This window comes from Python bivittatus, unplaced genomic scaffold (genome assembly GCF_059951505.1).
Source record: "Python bivittatus isolate LINGU-HERP-01145 unplaced genomic scaffold, Pbiv_v1 ctg000560_np1212, whole genome shotgun sequence".
Lineage (NCBI taxonomy): Eukaryota > Metazoa > Chordata > Lepidosauria > Squamata > Pythonidae > Python > Python bivittatus.
Window position 1 is genome coordinate 2,356,976 of NW_028277083.1, and position 6,775 is coordinate 2,363,750.

At 44.1% G+C, this 6,775-nt stretch overlaps 1 long non-coding RNA gene across 1 annotated transcript; it reads right to left on the reverse strand.

Annotated features, from left to right (window-relative positions):
• Positions 1–1,961: 1,961 nt before the first annotated feature.
• On the reverse strand, positions 1,962–6,254 carry LOC112540928 (uncharacterized). The gene is made up of 3 exons (XR_003084963.2): positions 6,191–6,254; positions 3,149–3,256; positions 1,962–2,098 (listed from the first exon to the last, which is right to left on the reverse strand). It is a non-coding gene; the product is annotated as an uncharacterized LOC112540928 (long non-coding RNA).
• Positions 6,255–6,775: the final 521 nt, after the last annotated feature.

Below are 6,775 nucleotides of genomic sequence, written 5' to 3' on the forward strand. Positions count from 1 at the left end.
AGGAAACTGTCTTCTCCCAGTTTAGGGATACTAGGAGAATTTCCCCTAGCTTAATACTGGTCATACATTTTGGGCCAAGGGGACACATGAAACATCTTTCAGGGGACCTGAGGCCTGCAATGGAAAGGGCCATGATGTAAATTGGTTGATCTAGGCTTCAAAAACCTGGCTGACTGTTGGTTGCTACTTTAATAGTCATCCAGATTTTTGCAGCCCAAATCTGGCCTACCTGGTAGAGTCAAATTTCTATCTGAGGAGTACGGTTGGGCTTCTTTTCAATGATAGGCTCTATTCTACATGCTTAACATGCTTCCCATCAGAGACACAGCAGAAAACACCATTACGGTTTGCTTTTTTGGCAATCCTGCTGCTCAGCTGTAGTGATGGTGGTTAGGAGAATTGTCCGTTGACCAGCTCTGATTGAGCTCGACACTGACTGGCAGCAACTTCGCAGCGTCTTGGACAATTCTTCTCTTTAAAATGGGTTCTGGAGTCTCACAGGCCACTGGAGTGAAACTACCCAATCTGTCGTTATCTGAGGTACCTTTTCTTCCCACCCTCGTTCCCTTAAAACCAGGGATCAATCTTCAGTTTTATAAGCACAGAATGATGGAACAGCTATTGCAGCCCCACAGACATTGCTTGAAGCAGGAAAAACCACAGATGATTTCCTATTATATATTTGGCTAAGGTGCAGGAAGAGAAAGAAAAATGAACCAATCATATAATGAATTCCTTTCCTGGGTCCCAGGACATCCCAATGAGTGATATTTATGGATTTTCTTTCTTCTTTTTTTTAGAAAAGAAAAGCATATTCTTTGCTGGAAGCCAAACAATGCATGATATTGTTTAACGTTTGAATCCTTTTCAAGTTTAGTGGTGTGGATGTTCCAGCTATGGGTCTAGCAGACACCCTCCAAGCAGACCCCAATAGTTGTTAGCCCTGCAAACACCAAATGCAGTCACTTCTCTGAATCTCACACGGCCCCATCCGAGTTCCAGCTCAATCGGGAACACAGACCGGTTTTCCTTTTCAGATCAGATCAAATTTTGTTTCTTTTAGCCATTGGCCATGGCAATAAAGTAATTTCTTTCTTTCTTTCTTTCTTTCTTTCTTTCTTTCTTTCTTTCTTTCTTTCTTTCTTTCTTTCTTCCCTTCTTTTTTTAAAAAATCAGTGAATAGAAACAATCCTTGGCTGAACCTGAAACACCCGAACTTATATTGTAAATGAATACTAGATGAGGGTTTTTAAAAAAATTCCCTAAGATATCAGAGAGAAAAAGGCTCACCAAAGGAGGAAGGAAAGGAGAAAATAAAGGAATAATCTTGTCCTTAACTTACCCCTTTCCTGATTAGCATTTCATAAGCAGAGTTCATTTTCATTCCTTTCCTTCGTTGGTCATAAATTTATATTATCAATTTCTTGGACACAGGAAGCTGGTCCTTTTGTATTTTAGACAGCACATGGGTGGTGCTCTAAAAGGAGCACTGCAACAAAATGTTTTGGTGTGCTCTGGCGCACCGATCTGGACCACTTGCCCCACCTACTTCCAGAACTTTCCATTCTTCCTCCTTGGTTTTGTATTTTTCCTTCCCTTCTTCTGACTTAGCACTCCAAACCCAGCGAAGGTGCCCGGTCCTTGTTGAGTTAATTTCTGTCCCTAGATTTAAGGTTGCCCCCCTTCCTGAACACCCCCTTTTTTTTTTTACTTCTATAACTCTTGGAGCTACCCTATTTAAACCCTTGTCTTACGTTTCAACAATGCTGCTGTGGTGCTCCTTAAGAAGAAGAAGCATTTGGACTTCATCATCAACATCTAGTAGAATTGGGCAAGCTTCTGGATCTTCTCCAAGCTCGAAGTGAGCCCCCCTGTTTCTTTCTAAAAGTCAACAGCCAGTTATGGTGTGCTCGATGATAGAAAAATGGAAAGTATACAGGAAGTTTTGTTCTGGCCCCACCTGTTGCTTTATTCAAGAAAAAACCCTCGAGTCCAAGGACCAAGCATGGACTTGAGTTCAACAACATTGCGCTTATCTGGTCCACCGGAGGCTCGCTGGATTGCTCTCCCATTAAAAAAATGTGCAGTCTTTTCAGTCCTGGAGAAAAAACAAAAAAAAGGAACACTCTCAAATGTTGATCATTTGTACGGCTGCCATCTGCTTAGAACAAGTTACAAGTTGTTGGTTTTTTTGTGGTTTCTTTTTTAAGTGTGATTTTGCACTTAATTTGTGATGGATTTCAAAGGCTCATTATATTTCTGTGAATCTTCGGTCTCGCCTTGGGCACTTTCTCAACTGTGTGCGCATATCTATATATATCACACAACCCCATAACCCCAATAAATTAAATCATTAGCTTGCAGGTGAAAAGCGGAAGTATCCGAACACGGACAAGTGAGCGCAGAGGCCAAAGTGACTAGACCCAGCTTTATTCACACGCTTTTAACAGCTTTGAAAGTCAACAATTGCCCCCACAACTGAGCGCCCCTCCCAAGGACTCATCTGGTAATTCTATCACATATTCAAAGCACAGTAGGGTCTCTCCCTCCATGGCTGCCTTTTCCCAGAACCTCCGGGAGAATTTCTAGTTTTTTCCCTTTGGGGGTGGGGGTGGATGGAGAATTTTTTCCCCTTTGTTTTGAAAGCTCTCTTAAACCATCTATAGGGCTGGTGTGTGTTTAATTTAATTTGGATTAAATTAATTAGAAGGAAGAAATGAGGAAGATGAGGATGGGGAGGATGAGGATGATAGCCCTTGGCTGCCCTCCATCGTACTAAAGAAGGCATGTGGAAACTCTTTTTCTGTGCCAAGGAAATGAGATCGCTTCTAGCACATTTCACTTTCTCAGATTGTTGTAATTTAAATGTCTTCCCCTCCCATGGATGAAGAAGGGGGTGAAGTTTGGAAAATTGTGTTAAGACAAAAACAGAACAAAAGGATATCGAACCAAATGCCTGGTACAACTGCAGTCGGTCCTGAAGAAAAGTCATATGGACTTGACTAGCAGATACCTATGAAAGAGAAGAGAAGAGAAGAGAAGAGAAGAGAAGAGAAGAGAAGAGAAGAGAAGAGAAGAGAAGAGAAGAGAAGAGAAGAGAAGAGAAGAGAAGAGAAGAGGATGATAACCCTAATTGCATCCCACAAACCTTACTGAGATGAGTCTCCTGAGGTTCAGATTTTTAACTGGATAGGGAAATCTGTATCTTCAGCTTCTTTGCCCATTCAACTGGTTTTGGTTTCATGTTCCTTCCATCCTATTGGAAAGGGAAAGGTGAATTTGGAAACATTTGACTAAAATGGAAGGAGAAAGGAAGAAAACCCATTGCTTTCCATGCGTGGGGAGGGCAACTGTTGTTGCAGCAGAAGCAAAAAACCTGTTCACGCCATAGTGGTTCTAAGACCAAATTCTTGGGCACAGCTCCAAAGTGTCACAGTCAAGGGACAAGATGAAAACCTCCTTGAGTTGAGCTTCATTTCTGGTGACTATGTGGACACCTCCATATAGTTGTTGGGTTTTTTTGGGTGCGGGGAGGAGTTAGCAATAATATGGAATTGGTTTGCTATTGACCATTCTCTCACTCTTTAGCTTTCCAGTGTAACCTACAACCCAAGGAATTCCTAGTTGCCTCTCATGTAAGTACTAATGAGGACCAACCCAGCTTAGCTTTTTCCAGCTCAGCCAAGGTTGGCTAGATGCTGCCCCCTGCTGTAATCTGACAGTGAAGCAGAGGGGAGGCAAACTCACCCCCCCCACACACACACATACATATCCTTGTTTAAAACATTAATTAGACATCTTTTTTTAACCTGGCTGAAAATAACATCCAATTATTTTGTATTATAATTAGAACATCTGACCTTTCATCTGCTTTACATGTTGTCCAGCTTGGACCTTCTAAAGCTCAAACTCAGGGTCAAAGAATGGCATTGATAGAAAAAGCCAGAGAAGCAGAAAGGGGCATTTTCATAATTTGTTCATGGAATTGGCCATCAGAAGTTATGGTGAAGATGTCCCACTTGGAGACCTGTTGGTGAATATATCACTCCTGTACTCCTTGTGCATTTCTCAGGGCCCTCTGGTGGACCATCATGTGAAACGGATGTGGGACTATACAACTATTTTCTTCCACCTTGTTTGCTTCTTCCCTGACTCTCTTGGACAACAACGCTCATCCTGTGGAAGGAATCCTGGAACTCTATCCATGGGGAGGTGGGACACTGCCCATTAATGGCCGTGGAATGAAAGAGATATATTGCCAGGAAGAGCAATTAAGCAAAGATAGAAAAAGAGCTTGGAGGAAAACCGACACCTTCTGCACCCCTAGAATGAATTTCCATGGCCCGTTAATGGGACAGTGTCCCAACACCTCATAAATTGCCCAACTTAGCTTGAGCGGCGACAAGTGGCTTTGATCTGGACACGCTGCCCTGCCATGAACAGGAAGAGGAAAAGGTGATTTTTCATGGATTACTTGCTCACACCAGCCTCCACGTTTTCCACTCGGCTGAGACTTTGACAGCACCTAATGATCAATCAGAGAGTTTTTTTTCTCTCTCTCCCTTTACTTTCCTCCCTGCTTACTCCAGGCAGAACCTTCCATCCCCAATTGCCTTTAATGGACTGACCTTGCTCCTTTCACACAGACCTCGGAAAGGTTCCCACCCTTGAGTTCCACTGGGTGAGCTCCTTCAGGGCAAGCCATCTCAGGAGCCTGTGTGAAAGTAGAACCACAAGGGTAGGGGAAAAGGAAGGAAATCTGAAGCAGCAGAGCTGGACCACTGGTGCTGTGCTGAGAACCAGGCTTGGTCTCTCTAACCCAGTGTTTCTCAACCCTGGCAACTTGAAGATGTGTGGACTTCAACTCCCAGAATTCCCCAGCCAGCCATGCTGGCTGGGGAATTCTGGGAGTTGAAGCCCACTCATCTTCAGGTTGCTGAGCTTGAGAAACACAACTGTAACCTGTTGCTAAGTCTGCATGGATTTAGCAAGAAAAAGGTTCAGCAGTTCCTGGGAGCAGGTTTTTGCCATGATGCCCCTTCATATTCTTCAGATCCCATTTCTTCTTTGCCACATGTATTTTAGAAGATTTTTTTTTAAATGTCCTAACTTATACCTTGCTGTTTCGAATGATAAAGGAAGACCAAAAAAAGGAATGTGTTCGCTCCAATTATCTTTGTATACTCTCCTGCTAAGAGTTGAATCAGACACTAGTGGTCTCTTCTAGAATTCTTCATCAAATTTGGCTGAACCATTTGCAGAAAAAGCCAGAACATGCACCCACACACCCAGACACATGCATGCATCTCTTGATCACCAAATGGGTGCAAGAAACCACCCGGTACCCAGGAGATTTCACCCCGTTTCTCTTCTCTGCCGAAAGAAAAATTCGATGTTGTCGAATCAAAACGCCAAGGGAAAATAGAATGACGCTATCTGAGACACATCTCTGACCAGCATCCCAACAGAGTTACCAAAAAGTCCAGCCCTACCTTCTGGAGATACCCACAAAGTGTTGCACTGTCTAACATACAGACTGCACTGCGAGATGACTCGCCCAACATCTCAAAATAATAAATAAATAATCATCTTCCACTGCTGGTACAGTGGAAGATGATAACCCATTGCCATGTAGTATCAAAAAATTCATTTGCCAACCCAGAAGGAGAGAGGGCACCATTGTCATCTTCACCTCTCCTGAAAGAACCCCAACTAGAATTGAGCAACTTATTTCTTGGAATTCAGAGGCCTCCTCTATCACTTTTTTCCCCCCAAGACTTTCCCCTCTGTCTTCCTCCTGCGTAAACAGTCTTCTGGAGCCTTGCCAAGAAACCCTGAATAGGCCAGGTGTCTTCCTTGTGCTTCCCCACTTCTCCTCCTTTCTCCTCTGGCTCCTGAATGGAATTAGCCCTCACCTAATACAGAACACAAGCAAACGGGTTTTTGTTTGGGTCAAATCCATTCTATCGACAGTATCAATTTGTGTAATTCCGGCATGTGGATTTTTGTTACCAAACTGTGTTTGAAAGGAGCTGCCAACCCCCATTAGCTCCTTAATTGTGGTTAAAGCGCTGAGCAATTCAGATACCAGCTCTGCCTGAGCCACCAAGGGGCCTGGTCACGTGGCCAAGAGATCAATACGCATTGAGGTCCCCAAGCAGGTGGGGGTTCAGAGACGTTCCTTCCATACCTCCGACAAGCTGTGCAGCTTCCGCCTGGTTCACAGATCAGCTTCTCTCTCTTTCTTCTTGCTTTCATTATCTGGACTTTAAACAACATCGAACCACCGAGCAAACTGTTTACCCAGTGACAAAGTTGGCGAAGGGACGATGCTTGACAAACGAGGTGGGGAAAAGTAATGGCACAAAGCAGGAATGGATAGACACCATTCTTCCTCCTCCCCAGTTTCACCTTGGAAAGTATGCTGCAGTAGGGAAACAGGACCTGTGGACTCGAAGACCGCCTGGGTTTGAACGCCAGATGCTGTGACAAGCCACACTTCCTGCCACCATGAAACTCTGCACCTGATGAGGGGTGAATCTTTATTAAAAGGGCCACCTAAAAAGTAAAACAGGGGTGGTCCACTTGTTTTTCTTCTGGGGGCCACATTCCCATTGGGGGCTACTCCACGGAGGCACCTGAAGCTAGCCCAGATGCCTCCATGGCCTTTGGCCACTTTAAGACCAACGGAATGACTTGAAGGCCACCACAACTGGCTGTCGGTGGGAATGCTCTCCCTTGGCACGGTGAACGTTCAGCATTTCTTGGATGAAGT